The sequence below is a fragment of the Diplotaxodon limnothrissa genome, linkage group LG11, assembly GCF_057381915.1.
Source record: "Diplotaxodon limnothrissa isolate DT_005_m linkage group LG11, D_limnothrissa_male_GT1.1, whole genome shotgun sequence".
Lineage (NCBI taxonomy): Eukaryota > Metazoa > Chordata > Actinopteri > Cichliformes > Cichlidae > Diplotaxodon > Diplotaxodon limnothrissa.
Genome location: NC_140606.1, coordinates 13,815,232 through 13,832,191, shown reverse-complemented (window position 1 = coordinate 13,832,191; position 16,960 = coordinate 13,815,232). Strand labels below are relative to the sequence as shown.

Sequence of the window (16,960 nt, the reverse complement as noted above, 5' to 3'; positions counted from 1 at the left end):
GGTGCAGCACACCACTGTCCAAAGGAGGTAAAGCCAACTGCTGGGCAGTGAGCAAAAATGGCTCAAAGTAAAAAAGGTGGCTGATACATAAGCACAGCAGAAAGCTTACAGGTGGTCAGAGCAGTACAAAGCTGGCCCTCGAAAGACTGGGAAACAGAAAAAGTCCAACAGTGCTTTGGACTTTTCTGGCCAACTACCTTTTAGAAGCTAGGTGAAGTAAACTAGAAGAGCAAACAACACTATACACTGGAAGACTGATGCATAACTCTGTACTTCTTCATTTTAATTCATATACTGCCAAGTTCAACAACCGCTGGGAACTCAACATGCATGCTACATATTAAAAAAAAAAAAAAAAAAAACTCAAACAAAGAATCAGATGATCACCTATGAGCAAACATGGCAATGGTGGAGAGAAAGAGGACGTCTATTTATCAGGAAGATACCATTCAGAGGGGTGCAGCTGCAACTGGTATGGGGGTTAAGGGATCAAGGGATATTTAAATCCCACATTAAGTCTTGATGAATGAAATATTCAAGTTGAAATCCTTTACTTATAATTTTTTGAGCAGCATAATCATTTTTTCTTCTTTCAACTGCTTCCTTTTAAAGTTGCCACAGAGGATGAAAATCTTATTATTTCTGATCTGCATATTTGATTTGGCAAATATTTTGTACCTCATGCAACCCTCTAATTTACCAGCAGTACACTGGCTCGTGACCTCCTGTGGGTGGGTTGTCTATACTGCAATTTGGATTAATTATTCACTGATCAGACACATCTTCCTGTGCGTGGCTAATGAAAAATGAATATTGGATCAAACAGCAATTCTCTGAAATGGCAACTGAATAAATACAAATATGTGACAAATTAAAAGAAAATCCGAGATACTATACATCAGCGGTCCCCAACCCCCGGGCCTCGGACCGGTACCGGTCCGTGAGAGTTGAGGCTCAGGTGTGAAATGTATGGTTTTCAGGGTTTTTAAAATCGGTTTTCAGCGTTATTTTGTTATCGTTTTTATCGTTAACTCGGTTTTCCTGGGTCTTTTCACGTGTGTTATGAATAAATCTTCTTTTTTTTTGGTACCGGTACTAGTTTTATTTTGTTGCACTTAAAGGCCGGTCCGTGAAAATAATGTCGGGCGCAAAAAAGGTTGGAGACCGCTGTTATACATTACACCTGTGTTTTATTCCCTGCAACAGTCTCATTCGGTTCAAGGGCTCTCTGTCCATGGGGTTTGTAGCTCCCTGTGTTTAGTCTACAACAGAGCACAAACCTGGTCTTGTCAGGTGTTGTCCCAGCATCGATTCTGCCTCAAGACTCTGGACAGTTTGAGACCAGTGGACCCAAACAACGCCAGTATAATGCCATCCATAACAGCATGACTGGATCCCCTGACTAAAGGAGCTCACGAGTCCAGTTCTCCAATCTGTCACTCAAGCAACATTTATTTAAATCACACAAACCTGCTATTGTTACAGTCTGTCAGTTTCACTTGGCCTTCATAAGTGGCAGATATATTCAACTAGATGAGATGATTTTTATTTTAAGTTCCACAACAGTGCTCCAGTGTTGTCTATTTATGTAGAGTAAAACTTTTAATCATCACACTTTCATCACTGTGACTCGGCAACACGGCCGGTATGCAAATATATGCAGCTGACAGGTCTGCTGCTGTAAGACAAGTTGTCCTGAGAAATATTGACTAATCATTCATAAATCAGATTGTGCTGCCAAGCGTGAACAGAGTGAGAAACCAGAGATAAAGCAGCTTCTGATCCAAATCTTTTAAAGCTGCGAGCTTCTTTATTTGAGTTTTAGTGGAAATGAGAACTTCATAAAGTAGCAGCAGTTACAAAAAGCTGAAGGACTGAGAGAATAGGAAACTTTTCTTGGGTAATATTGTACTGAGTGGGAAGAGAGAGGAAAAAGAAAAGCTTATCTGACTGAAAAAGTCTATTGATATTCTGGAGGCCTCACGCTGAAGCTTCATACTCATATCCACATGAGTAAAAATCAAATGAGTCGATGCAGCAGCGGTGCTCTTCTATCAACCCGCATAAGCACAGAGGACGAGAAAACCTCTTCCAAATATGAATCCCACGTATACAACACCATTTAAATATTTCATACTTCTATTTACCCAGAAGCATCACATGGCAATTTAATCTGGACAGAAGAACGATAAGTAGTATGATTGTACGATGCAGGGCAGAGCAAGAGCAACAATGTGACTTCAGGGTAATCCATCAGCTGCAAATATTAGGCCTGAACTTCGATCATGCGAGAGTCTCACATACTTTTCCTGGATCTCTCCATCAGCTACACATTAATCAAAAGGCGCGATTCCCCTTCAACACGCCATCATTCGCAAGTCCACTCATTGTCCCGAGATATCTCATCCCCTCAAACGACCCACTGAGGCATCATTAAAATGCAGACTCATTACCATGGTGTCGCTATAGCAACTGTGGAGCTGTAGTCAAGTGGCTGCTACATCCTGACGGAGGCTGTATATACACACACACACCACCCAACTGTGTTTGGTGCTTTTAGAGACAAAAACTAAAATCAATTTCAGGCTCAGTGTTTTGACAGTCTGGGAATTTGCAATCCTGCTGGATCCATACACTGGCACATTTCTTGTATTTTTCTGAGCCATTGTGGAAGGTCAAGGTACAGTCAGTGGGAAGGAAAAAAAAAGAAAAAAGAAAACCCACTTTCCAGAATATTGACTTCAAGGCATGAGCAGCACTTTGAAGAGAGTTCTCAGTCTTTTCACCATCCAAAAGCAAAGTAAGCAAACTTACAGTATGGCAGACAGTCTTTACACTACTATGTAAATATGGAGCTATTGTATGCCATGTTATTTCTGGCCATTTAACAAAGAGAAATACTATGGCTGAGCTCATTTAACAAAACGGATATAAAAATACTGCAGTTCTGTTTTTGGCTCAGTTTAAAACCTCCTTGGGATGCTTTTTATGTGGGAAAAAAAAACAAAACCATTTGAGCCCTCAAGAGCACCACTTACCATCAGTGTCTCTCACTGGCCTTGCCCAAAATCCAGCACTGTAGCACACATCTGGTAGGGCAGAATGGGAGATGCATCTGTCAGCTGCATCTGAAGAGCCACTTCATATGACCCACTGAACCAGTGCCGCCTCACCGGCCTTGAATGCATTTTTTGGATTTCTGCAGTTACAGTAGGGCAAAAAAGTATTTAGTCAGCCACCGATTGTGCAAGTTCCCCCACTTAAAATGATGACAGAGGTCAGTAATTTGCACCAGAGGTACACTTCAACTGTGAGAGACAGAATGTGAAAAAAAAAATCCATGAATCCACATGGTAGGATTTGTAAAGAATTTATTCGTAAATCAGGGTGGAAAATAAGTATTTGGTCACCTCAAACAAGGAAAATCTCTGGCTCTCACAGACCTGTAACGTCTTCTGTAAGAAGCTTTTCTGTCCCCCACTCGTTACCTGTATGAATGGCACCTGTTTGAACTCATCATCTGTATAAAAGACACCCGTCCACAGCCTCAAACAGTCAGACTCCAAACTCCGCCATGGCCAAGACCAAAGAGCTTTCGAAGGACACCAGGAAAAGTATTGTAGACCTGCACCAGACTGGGAAGAGTGAATCTACAATAGGCAAGCAGCTTGGTGTGAAAAAATCAACTGTGGGAGCAATCATCAGAAAATGGAAGACATACAAGACCACTGATAATCTCCCTCGATCTGGGGCTCCACGCAAGATCTCATCCCGTGGGGTCAAAATGATCATGGGAACGGTGAGCAAAGATCCCAGAACCACACGGGGGGACCTGGTGAATGACCTGCAGAGAGCTGGGACCAAAGTAACAAAGGTCACCATCAGTAACACACTACAACGGCAGGGAATCAAATCCCGCAGTGCCAGACGTGTTCCGCTGCTGAAGCCAGTGCATGTCCAGGCCCGTCTGAAGTTTGCCAGAGAGCACATGGATGATACAGCAGAGGATTGGGAGAATGTCATGTGGTCAGATGAAACCAAAGTAGAACTTTTTGGTATAAACTCAACTCGTCGTGTTTGGAGGAAGAAGAATACTGAGTTGCATCCCAAGAACACCATACCTACTGTGAAGCATGGGGGTGGAAACATCATGCTATGGGGCTGTTTTTCTGCCAAGGGGACAGGACGACTGATCCGTGTTAAGGACAGAATGAATGGGGCCATGTATCGTGAGATTTTGAGCCAAAACCTCCTTCCATCAGTGAGAACTTTGAAGATGAAACGAGGCTGGGTCTTCCAACATGACAATGATCCAAAACACACCGCCCGGGCAACAAAGGAGTGGCTCCGTAAGAAGCATTTGAAAGTCCTGGAGTGGCCTAGCCAGTCTCCAGACCTCAACCCCATAGAAAATCTGTGGCGGGAGTTGAAAGTCCGTGTTGCTCGGCGACAGCCCCAAAACATCACTGCTCTCGAGAAGATCTGCATGGAGGAATGGGCCAAAATACCAGCTACTGTGTGTGCAAACCTGGTAAAGACCTATAGTAAACGTTTGACCTCTGTTATTGCCAACAAAGGTTATGTTACAAAGTATTGAGTTGTATTTTTGTTATTGACCAAATACTTATTTTGAGCAAGGTACCGTCCCTACACACTGCTCCCCGGGCGCCTGCTTAGTGGGCTGCCCACTGCTTCACTGAGTGAATGGGTCAAATGCAGAGAAAAACAAGTAATTTCCCCATGGGGATCAATAAAAGTATCCATTATTATTATTATTATTATTATTATTATTTTCCACCCTGATTTACCAATAAATTCTTTACAAATCCTACCATGTGGATTCATGGATTTTTTTTTCACATTCTGTCTCTCACAGTTGAAGTGTACCTCTGGTGCAAATTACTGACCTCTGTCATCATTTTAAGTGGGGGAACTTGCACAATCGGTGGCTGACTAAATACTTTTTTGCCCCACTGTAGGTGATTGAGGCACAACAGGGCAGAGGGAGCACTGAGCTTAACCCACACAAGCAGGGTGGATGCAAGTTCAACGCTTTCCTTTACGCAACATCTGTATTTGTATGCTATAGCAATTTCTACGCGCCTCAACAATGACTCAGTGCTTTCAACTCGCTGCTCCAAGCTTCTCAAAAATGTTCACCAAGTCACTGAATGACATCAGGAGGAGTTTGCTTCATAAGTCAGTACTACTGAGTCACCGGTTTTATTTAAAAAAAAAAACAAAAACAAAAAACACGCCGAGAACAAGTTTGACTCAGACACTGCTCAGAATCTGATAGAAGTCCATCATATTACACAACATAAACACAGACCGCACTGCAGTCTGATTTGTTGCAGTTAAGTTAAACATGTGCGTGGACTGTCTCAAACAAAGAGAAAAGCCTGTGTAAATACTGGTGAACACTGAGGAAACACTGGCACAGACAGCCTCTTCCTCTCTCTACTCTGTCATTTTCAGCAGAGGAGGGAGGGGTTGCACTCCCGCTGGCTACTTGGGAGCCCCAAATCCAATGATGGAAAAGACAAGTACGATTAACAGCCACAGTGCTGAAAAACTGTCTAGGTTTATCTAGATACCTTAATAAACTTTTTAATGGATACTCTAAAGTCTCACGCATTTAAAAAAAAAAAGTATATGTATATATTATCAGGTGTCCTTGAAAAGAATATGAGGCCTTTCCAGAATGATTACTTGGCTCTAAACACCTCAGCTGCAGAGCTGAACGAAATGTGAACTAGTTGGCTGTCTGAGCTTTCGCCATGGCAACTTTCACTTCATACCAAATACCAAAAATGTTAATCACTCCGTACTCAAACTTGGCTACGGCCACAACCCAGGTGAAACCTTCAGTCTCCCACCTGTTTGTTAGTGTGTCTAACCTCATCAGCCAGTCAGCATCTGTGTGCAGAGTGAGCTCCGAGCTGGAGTCACAAACTCCCGACTGTCTGGATGCTCATTAAACTTGTATGAATACTCAGCCTGGCAGCCCCCTTGCCTGCCTGCCTGGCTGCCGTCTGTCTGTCTGTACTTTCCCGTTGTCTAGCTGTCTGTCTGCTTGGTGCATTATATTAGTGGAGCAGTCTTTCTGAAGAAGCAACATTTTAATGCTGCCAGGCAGCGAATACATTTATCATCCCAGGCAGTAATCAGCGTAAGATACACACTGGCATACATACTGAGGAGGACACAGGGGAAATCAATACAAACCCTGCATACCACTGAGCCTGTCTAATGTATGAAGACAGACATCATGATTTAATATGACAGAAACATAACAGTGGTATAAGGCGGGACATCTATCCAAGCGGTAGCGAGAAGGAAACGACAGTGAGCAGATGAGTCACAGCAGCTCTCTCAACTCAACTCCTATTTCTGGACGTCATTAACATAATCTCAAAGTGGGGTAAAGGATAAAAGTGTCTCAAAGGCCGGACTTTTGGTCAAGCAGGGCAGCCTTCTGTCGCACAAAAACACCTATCAGGAGTATAAAGCCCACGTGCCAGCTTGTCACTACCTATTAAACTGCTAATAATTCATAGCAATGCTTTATTTTTCTAGAAGTTAGCATTTTTTAATGGATAACTTAAAAAACTGCAATGAATCAAAGTTATAAAGCAAAAACTGATCAGGAGTCTTTTGCAAGACCACACTGGGTCTGAAATGTGAAATGGTTAGCGTTGACTCATTGCTCTATACAACCTGAACTAAGATTGAGCTAAACAGCTGGTGGATTTCATTGTTAGCAGAGGAGCAAATACGACTGAGGAAATTGATGTTGTAACACATACATAGTACCAGAGTTTTCAGGCATCCAGTCACAAAGGCACATGAATGGCAACCTCTGCGGTTACCGCACTTGAAGCCATGCATGAAGTACAATCCAACCGGGCACACTGAAGCTCTAAAATAACAAGCAGAGGACAAGAAGGCGGCAGAGAAACCAAAAAACTGCAACTGCACCGACTATAAGAGTGACACGACTTTGCTGATACTTTAACACAGGGAAGAAAGAAAAAAAAAAAAAAAAAAAGACTCCATGGCTCAGTCACACATCTATCACTAAAACGTATTGCACGCACTGCTCTTTTGGCTTTGCTGTATGGGGCGTGCTCCTCTCTCCCCGTCTTGTTTTGAGAGTTTTCCCTCCTGACTGCTTGTTCCAAGAGTCAGCCACTGCAGTGAGGAGGACAATGCGTACGTCTCACTTGTGTGGTTGAGGAGAAGCACCGTCGCCATTAATACAACGTGTCCCAGTTGGGGCGTGTGTGTGTGTGTGCGTGTACATGTGGGGAGGGGAGAAGAGCAGAATTTCGGACCGTCGCAGAATTAATTTAAATCTCATCACGCGGCTCCTCTAGAGCAAAGCGAAGTACTGCACTGTGTTTGAGGGCTTGGTATGTTCTGCATAGCAACAGAGCAGTGCTACTTTTGCTGGGCTGGTATGAAGACTAATGATGAAAATGGTGATTCTGCCAAAAGGGAATGTGGCCCGTCCTATGCTTCTTAAATGGCATTTTATTGTTACATGTGCCATCTTGGAGTCGTGATTAAAATAGTGGTACAAGGACTACTTTTTTCAAATCTACCTGCCCTACTGTACTCTCTAAGCTACTAAAGTTGATGGGACTGAGCAGGAGTTTTCTTTACTAGAATAGATCAATTCACCAAATCCTGATATGACATCTCCAGGAAACTAGGCTCATCATCCCTGTGGTGACCTCATTACAAGTTCCCCATGCAGTACACAGGAAACGCCGTCCAGCAGGCTACACTGCATTTGATCATGAATCCAGTCCTCCATTTAATCTTGTTCACACATTAAAACTGCGCGAGCACACACACCTGTCTCTTCATTGAACACACACAAGAGTAGGGCTGCCACGATTAGTCGACTAGTCACGATTATGTCGACTATTAAAATCGTCGACGACTAATTTAATAGTCGACGCATCGTTTGAAGCTTTGTAAGATCACAAAGGACGCAGGAATGAGTAGTAGGATTTAAGAGTGTAATAACGGACTGAAACAGAAGATGGCAGCACTGCATGTACAAGGATGCCAGCTGCCGTTAAACCCCGAAGAAGAAGAAGCAGTGTCCCAGAATTCATAGCGCAGCTGTCAACAATGGCGGCAGCTAGTAGTTTTAACTTTACTCTTATTATTCTTTCTGGGTCACAAAATAAACGTTTAACATATTTTCAGGCGAGAATGTAGCTGTGTAAACCTCAAATATCTGCCCAGTTTATCAAGACACCGCATATTTTCAAAAGCGCTCCGACGTTTTCGGAGACGTCTGTTACCCACTAGCTCGTTAGCTAGGCGGGGGCAAGGCTAACTAGAGCCGTGAGAACACCGGACTCCCGGCAAATCGTTTTCAAACCCACCGCCGTCTTTCGCTAGTCAGGTTAAACATATATATAAGTCACTTAGATAACTTAAAAATGTTATTGTTTGGCTTTCTTTAGTATTTTATTTGTTCCTGAGTAAATCGGTTTGGCTGAGATTAAAGTTATAGTTTTTGCACAGCTAAAACTGTCAAGCAGACAGCTGATTATCAGAAGTGTGAGATGCTGGAGAATATACTCCGGTGTCCTGTTATATTTTAGAAAGCAAGGAGTTTATTAAACTTCACCGAAACAATCTGCAAATTTCATTAAAAATTAATAAACTACCATCTTGTCTTTATTTTTAGTTAGCACAAACACTTCAAGCTGTAAGCTAATGATAGTTATATAAGACCAGATGCTGCTGGTGCAATAAGCTGTACGCTGTACGTCCAATGGATGATGATCTGATTAGTCGACTAATCGCAAAAATAATCGGTGACTAGTCGACTATCAAAATAATCGTTTGTGGCAGCCCTACACAAGAGCACCGTCTCTCACACACACAAAAGGGCAGGCTATAAAAATATCCAAGTGTCACCCACTCTGCACCCGATGGTTGTGTTACTATGGTAACACTGTAACCAACAGAAAATGTGCGTGAGTGTGTGCTTGCATCCAAGAGCAGAGATGCTGCAGAGGTCAATCAGTGTCACGACAGCTGCGATGTGAATAATCCAACTCAATGTTGATTTTTTTTTTTTTTTTTTTTTTTTTTTTTTTTTTTTAAAGAGTTTAGTCTTTGGAAAAAAAAAAAAAAAGGGGGGGGGGGGGGCGCTAGATCCTAAAAAATAAATATATTTGTATGGCATTGGATCCCACATTACTGGACTCTTATGGGATGCATCTTAAACATATGAGTCACACTATGGTGGGCTATCTTAGATTTTGTGTTGCCTGAAGTGTGACAGAAACGGACTTGTAGCCAACACTATTGTGCAACACGTACACAGTCACAACTTACATGTGGGCAGCTATTGCCACTAGGATTTACTTGGGACCCTAGTCCAGGGGACAGTACCTGAGGCCTGCTAAGCTAGTGTAATGTGTGGCAAGGAGACACTTGAATAATGTAAATTCCACTATCATCATATTTGCCATTAGCTAACTTTACTAGCAGAGCAGCCTGGTGCTTAAGCTTTGCTGACATGACCGAGACGTATGCGTACAGCTGCGAGTCAGACTTGGGATACCAGCAGTTAACTGCAGGCTGAAAGAGTGTAGAAGCTAGTTACAGTATTTATATTTACTTCATAACCATCAGCTCAGTCTTAGGCATTGTTACACAAACAAACTTGGTCTCTGCCATTTCTAGAGTAACGTTTTACCTGTCATTTTATAGGACTGTTGTCATTATAACATATGTCATAACAATTGTGATGAACACTCGTTGATGAGGTTCCCCTGGCGACCCAAATGATGAGGGCCAAAATGTCATTGAGCACTCATTTGATACAGCAACTACAAGAAGTAAGGAATTGATAGCACATGTGGTGTTGGGTAACCACAAATGGGGAAAAAAAAAAAAGTTTAAAAATATATCTCTCATTAACATTTTTTTTTGTTTAGGCGAATTGGTTCTGTGTTCCTCTTTGCACACTACTCATCCACTGCAACCACACCCACCCCAGCTGTGCACTCTTTTTTTCACTCTCCCGTCAGATAAAACTCTTGTACTCCACACACTTTTAAAAGCTTAAACGACTTGCCAAACCTTACTATATTAGGCTTTTCCGATCCCTCCGGGAAGGGCAAAAATGTGATTATTCGGTTATATTTAGGGAACAAATTAAGTAGGGCAAAGGTCAAATCAGGTCAACAACAGAACATGAGAGGGATTTTTAAAGCTTTAGTCCAAAGTTTGCCCCAAGTGAAATTGCACTGTAGCGTAATGCGGTGTGATGTTTGCATATAGTATGTCCTCAATATGCAGAGGACACTCTGCCTCCACATTTCTCTAAACTACCTTGCAATGGAGTGTTTCGTGTTTGCCACGAGCCTCGGTGAGCAGTCAATGCTCTGTGCGGATGGATTTCCCACCTGTCAATCTCTGCCTTCCCTGCAGTGGGTGTGGCTTATGTTGTGAACGATCTCCAGCCTTTCCCCATTGGGCTCGGCTGTGCAGAAGGGGTGTGTCTGAGCGTTTCCACTGGTTGACGTGGTGCAGTGCAGAAAGCCTTTTAGCAAGCTCCCTCTTCTCCAAGCACCCTCTCCCTTTCCCTTAAACTTGAAATTCTTGAGGACACAGCCTAATGGTAGCAGGGAAGCCAGTGTGTACACATCCTCAGGCACAAATGGTCTACATGACTGTGTGCAGGAAGATAAAACCCAACTTTTTTTTTTGTTTAACTTCCATGTGGTGGTTGTTAAGTTCAGATTTCACCAGTGGATTTGTTCAGCACAACTTATTTTAAGTTTGACCCTGCGGCAGAAGCTGTGAGAAACAAGACCACTGGCTGATGGATGATGTACACAGGAGGGTAAAATCCTTACACAAGGAAAAAAAAGAATTATTTAAGCCTATTGGTGAATAGCAATGTGGCAATTAAGCAGTGAACACTTTAATAAAATACAATGATCCACTGCTTATAAAATGACTGACTGCAGATATTAATGGTGGGTTCCAGTGTACAGTTTTCTCCCACACACACCCACCTATCTTGCAGTCTCAATGCTAGACTGTCTCTTGTTTCTCTCTCTCTCACACTGCTTAGACATTCTGGCTCTAGTGTCTCCTTTCTTTTCTTTGTCACCCCTTCTTTCTCTCCGTGTCACCAGTTTTCTCCTCGACACCCTTCATTCAGTTTGAATTTCCAGCATTGTAAACGTACATTCAGTTCCTTATCCGTGACCCGCCCCCTATTCGGCGATAAGATTTTCAAGAGAACGAGCGGGCGACACCATATCAAGTGATCCATTAAGAGATGGGGATTGCCTTAGTGGAAACGTAAAACTGTCAGCGGTTAAGAACGCTGCGACCTTTTGTGTGCTTTACCTGGAAATGTTTCTGCTGTGGGGGAATATTTCAAGGAATTCAACTAGGTCCTGAGCTGACGAATGGCAGCTCTTTTAAGCTGAAATATCGACCTGATGCTAACATGGAGAATTACTTTTACAGGTTAAAATGCGTGTGAGGCTCAAGTCTCCATTGGCTCCAGTTGTCCATCTGCATCACTTTCAGTACGGTAAGTGCTAACCAACGTCTTCTTGTGTACCAAGCTCAGACATCACAAGTCGTCTCTAATACAAGTGTTGATTTCTTGTTTTCCCTAAGTTGTCTCCTCACATCCTCCCTCTCAGCCCCACCTACAGGTGATGAGCTCATCTCTGTGGTTGCCTTAGTCACCTAACAACACGTCTGAGAAGCCGGCGGAAGCACAGCGGAGAGGAGGACCTGAACTGAGAAAACACTGGAACAAAGCACAGCGTAGATGCTGGTGATGTCAGTACTGTGCCAAGCTGAGCACGACAGGCCGTGATGACAGCAACAACCTCCATCCTCCAACCCGTGATGACTCATTCCAGTGTTTCACCAAGAGAATGGACAGCCATTATAGGACTCACAGTTTGATGTGGAAATGTGATGTGTGGTCAGGAAATGCATTCCCAATTAGTGTAAAAGAAAAAAAAAAAAAAAAAGTCTGTGTTAAAAACCCACGACAGGTCTGCTAGTCTCTAAAAAACAGCAGCCGTAGATTGTGGAATACAAGCGTGAGCTAAAGACAAACATAAAAATGTGTGACCATAAATTGATGCTTGTGCACTCACATGCAGTTTATATTATTTCTATCCGGATGCATAAACCTGGAGGGAAAAAAAAAACAAAAAAAACAAGCAACGTGGGTTGATGGTTCACTGTTAACATACGGCTGTAAAAAAATAAAAATAAAAAATCAAGCAGACACCCATCGAGCTACTAAGCGTACATTATGGCAATGACCCCTTTTAACACAAATTTCCCATCATTACACCCTCCAAACTGTCACTGTAAATTGAACAGGCTCTGATGTTATCGTGCTTCAGATTATTGTTTGAGTTAAACAAACTACAACAATCTGCCCGGGGTTAATGTGGAAACCTGTTGCTTACTTCAAATGCTGACAACAGCAGAAAAGAAAGTATATTTTAAAAGTACACATTATATATAGTACTGTATAAAAGTCTTGATTCACCACATTTGCTTCAGAGGATTTTTGTTTGTTAAGAGATTTAACACTGATCTATGAATTCCAGTAGGCATCCAACTCAAGATATATGAACTATTGTGTGCAAACATAACAGACGACTTATCAAATAACCAATTTTAATAGGTTTCTTTTGTTACTAGCAGCCTGTCACAAAAACATCATTCTGTCCTTTCTTTAGTTGAATTTACTTTTTTTTTTAAAAATATGCCAAAGATAGAAGTCTGAGAGGTGCAAAATAACATTTTTGCACCAACAAGATGATTCCCAAAGAGCTATTAGCCAAAAACCTGCATGTCTCTCCATGGCGTGTAGTGTTCTGTTGGAGGATAAAAGAAGTGGCAGGCCTAACATCCAGGGCAGCAAATGTAATACGTAATGAAATGCACAGATGCATCTGACGCTTCAGTTGAGCCATCTACTGTTTACTAAAGTCTCATCAGGAATGGTCTTAGTGAAAGGGTGGCTGTCAAGCAACCATACTTAAGGAAGGGAAGGTATGACAAATTACACAAGAGCTGGACTGGGAAGAGAAAAGCAATCCAAAAACCAAGAACAGTTCAATCTGATCAAATATGTTATCTAATCCTAATGTCATTCTCTGCCTTCAAGGAAGCTTAGACCCCTAAGGGGGAAAAAAAAACAAAAAAAACCCTCAAGCTGCCTGTCCACTTTCATTTATCGGAAAAAACAACATACAGAATTTCTCTATTACAAAAACAGAAACAACAAAAAAAAAACAAAACCCAAAACCCTGAACTGATAGCTTTCTGCTCCATATTAGCTTATTTGCACTCTGACAATCTCACAAGATTGCTAGCATGATTGGCACATACAACATCTGTGCCAATCCTGATGACTGTCAACAATGAGATATCACACGTCCTCTCTAAAAGTCACATTTGACGAGACTGCGCTCAATTCATTGTCAGAATACAAAAACAATGTTGAAAGATTAAAAGCTAGTTTGGTTGCAGCGTGTGTGTAATTTTTATTTTTTTTATTTTAAATAAACAAAACATCAGCCTTGACTTTTCCCGCTGTTAACGCACCTTTTGGCTTTGCTTTGATTTGGAACAGCTTGTGTACAGGCTGTCGGGAGTGAATCAAACAGAAAGATCTTTTTGTTTTCATTCAGTTCCTCGGTTATAATTTGACACCAATTCTTGATGCTCTGATTTTTTTTTCCCCCTCGTTATTTGAATAACTGTGACAGACTGAGTCTTGTTCATTTTCCACCATCTGACTAGAGCAAACGAATAAAACGCCTCTAGGAACAAATAGAGCGACTCACTTCCCAGCTGGATGTTTTGGCTGTGACATTCGAAGGGGTCACAGTACATTGAGAAAGACTGTTGAGGAAGCTAGGAAGGAGAGAATAAATAAAATCAGCTTTTAAACAAGAGCAGATTTGTTTTTATGCCAGTTCTTTAATTCTGCAATAAAGCAAATTACGATTAAAAAAAGAAAAGAGAAAAAACGAAATGTGATTGTGTACTTCTAATCCAGAAAAGAAGGTATCCGCTCTGATTATTCAGCTACCAATGAAAACGATCCGGCTGTCATTCCAAATTACATAACATCTTCTCTGATTTTGGCAGATCACAAGTGGAAAACCACGCGAAGAACAAAAACACGAGCCAAATGTCTCTTCACACAGAAAGAGCAAGGGTGCGTGGCTTAGTGAGCGGAGCCCAAGTTTATACCCAGAGGAATTGCTGGTAACGCGGCTGACAGGAGGGTTAACTGCACTCTGATCAAAATCACTTACATCTTTAACACAAGAGGGTGGGAGGGGAGGAATCGCTGTTGATCAGAGAAAGCCTAGAAACACAAAACATCAGGTCATCGTAGAGCTGAGGGAACAGCGTGAAATGAACAACACATTTTAAAAATTTACACCAGACAGACAACTGCGGGAATGTTTTCTTTTTTAACCAACTAGTTTTTTCACTTGTAGGGAGTGACCATGCCGACTATACGTGCACTTTTAATTATTATAGACAGTATTTGCAGTGTGGCTTTATATTTAATCTGCGCACTGATAATCAAACCACAAGTGCCACTGGCAGTTGCTGCAGACTGCTGTAACTGAATGTCACCATTAATTTTCCTTATTACAAACACCTCGGTCTGTTATTTGGTAAATAAGAACATTTAACAGTCACCCACATTAATGATTTTTCCCATGTGCTGCATGGAAAATAATAATGATGACTGCCCACATGAATGAAGCGCTAACAGAGCCAACGGCACTGCATTTTACTGCATAGCTGGTAAAGAAATTTAGTGCCAGACTGAGGTATCACCCAACTCTCCTAAAGCACCTCAAATGTTCATAATGAGTATTTATCCAGTAATAAAGATGACAGAGCCAGATCTGTATGCACTGTTATGTGTAAAAATAAATAAACAACGATTAATATAGGAAACATCCTAAATGTATAACTGGGCAATGTGTTAACATTTGTGTTTGGGCATTGTGTCACCTCAGTGTGTACACGCAGGTTACTTCCAAAAACGTACTGGTGGACAGAGAGCACTGACCCCAGCTGAGTGCTACAGAGGCTGCTCACAGTTTGGGCCACGGGCCTCATGACCAAACTTCATATTATTAATAAAAGAGAACCACGCCTGGCTTTTACAGCAGTTTCAGACCCACTGCAACAGCACTGCCTGCCTGCAGTAAGAACCGCGGTCTCGGGAGGGGAGGAGGCATCACCAGGGGTAACGTTACGCCTACATCGCAGAGACGCACGAATCAAAGTCTATAAACAACGTCGGACTCCAAAAGTTACACTCAAACCTCAGCACGCCTGAATGCGAGCTGGTGCACGCCGCTGGTAAGGAGTCCCAACGGTTGTTTCCTCTGGCCAGCCCGAAAACGTGACAGAGGGGCGCAGGGAGGAAAAAAAAATACTCTCCCCAAATGTTCCCCCTCTCGCCATCGACGTAACAACATGTCGGCAAAGGACGGCCATGTTTTGCTGGTTATGTCGACACGGGGAGGAGGAAAAGTAGGCACGATGTTCCTCCCGTCTGCCTTCCCCCGCCACGGTCACACAACACACCGAACACACAACTTGAAACGCGGAGGAGGCGAAAACGTCCAATTAAGAAGTTGTCGGGAAACGTTGCGAGAGCACGCAGGTGGAAACGGCAGGGGCAGGCAAAGTTCACGCGGCCAGACAAGTTAAAATATTTATCCAGAGGCGCGTGGGTGTTTTGGGAACCACGCTAAGCCCGAACGAGCCGCGAGAGGGGCGCAAACAAACAACTACACGCAGTTTTAACTTGAGAGACTTTTCGAGGGGGGAGCCGTGGGGAGAAGGAGGGAGATGAGGGAGAGAAAAAAAACACGAAGAAGAGTTTCTCCATTTCTTACCTGCCCACCGTTTTGGCGCGACGCTCAGGTAGTGCGGTACAATCCCAGAGCCGCTGGAGAGCCGACAAACACGCCGAATCTGTTTCAAACACTCTCTCGGCGGCTCGATAACCGAGCAGACAACAGGCGACAGGAAAGAAAAAATTGGCGATCACAAGGAGGATCTACGCCAAAAGCCACATGATCGCCGACGTCAGAGTACGTATTTGCATGCCGTACCGAAGCGCCGGTGCCCGTCCACAGCGGGTCCATGGTGTTACGGCCGTGAAAAGTTTAACGGCAGGCCGGAGAAAGTGAAACAACTCTCCGGGAACACAACAGGAGTGCTAGTGTCTCCATGAAGCAGTCCCGCTGCTCCAAAAATGAATGAACCGAGTCTTCTTGCCGTCAAGTTTCCCCCCGTGCTGATGCCTGCCTCTCTGCTCGGAGCTAATTGAATATTTAAGAAGCTCAGGGGGTGGGCTTTTGCGGCCCTTAAAGTCCCGCCCCCCGCCTGTTACCACGCCCACTCCAGTATCTCCCTGTATGCAACGTGCATGTGATGTGAGGTGTGGGGCTGCTGCTGCAGTGCCTTCTCAGCTGGAGGCTGTCCTGCATTATGCAGACGGGAATCCTGTATTCACCTCTGCCTCTGCAACACGCTTACATCTGGATCCAAGAAGGTTACTCTGAGGTCAGCTCATACTCAGGAGTTTGTGTTGGTAAAATTCTGCCCTGAGGTGACACATGAGGACCAGCTCCCACGCAACAGTGACCTCCACTGGATTCACTTTAGAACTGATATTGACCTTGGATTATCCATGCATGTGTCATTCATGTTTTCTAACTGCATACTGATGGATTCAGGAGAAATATTAAGAAGCTCTGATTCTCTCTGGTATTCACAAAAGTCAGTGTCAAGAAATGTTCGACAATCAGAGATCAGTGGAGGTTAGATAGGCCAGGGTTGGTTGTTACAGAGCAATGACCCTGGAGTTTTCATTGTT

At 43.0% G+C, this 16,960-nt stretch overlaps 1 protein-coding gene across 2 annotated transcripts in view; it reads right to left on the bottom strand.

Annotated features, from left to right (window-relative positions):
- The window catches only part of zhx2a (zinc fingers and homeoboxes 2a), a 28,603-nt gene extending 12,243 nt beyond the window's left edge, over positions 1 to 16,360 (bottom strand). Inside the window, exons 1-2 of one of the 2 annotated variants that reach the window (XM_085366220.1) lie at positions 15,975 to 16,360; positions 14,361 to 14,413 (exon numbers count right to left, since the gene is read on the bottom strand). The gene's annotated coding sequence lies outside the window, so the exon portion shown is untranslated. The remainder of the gene's footprint in view (positions 1 to 14,360; positions 14,414 to 15,974) is intronic. The other variant, XM_085366219.1, reaches the window with a different exon arrangement.
- Between the last annotated feature and the right edge of the window lie 600 nt (positions 16,361 to 16,960).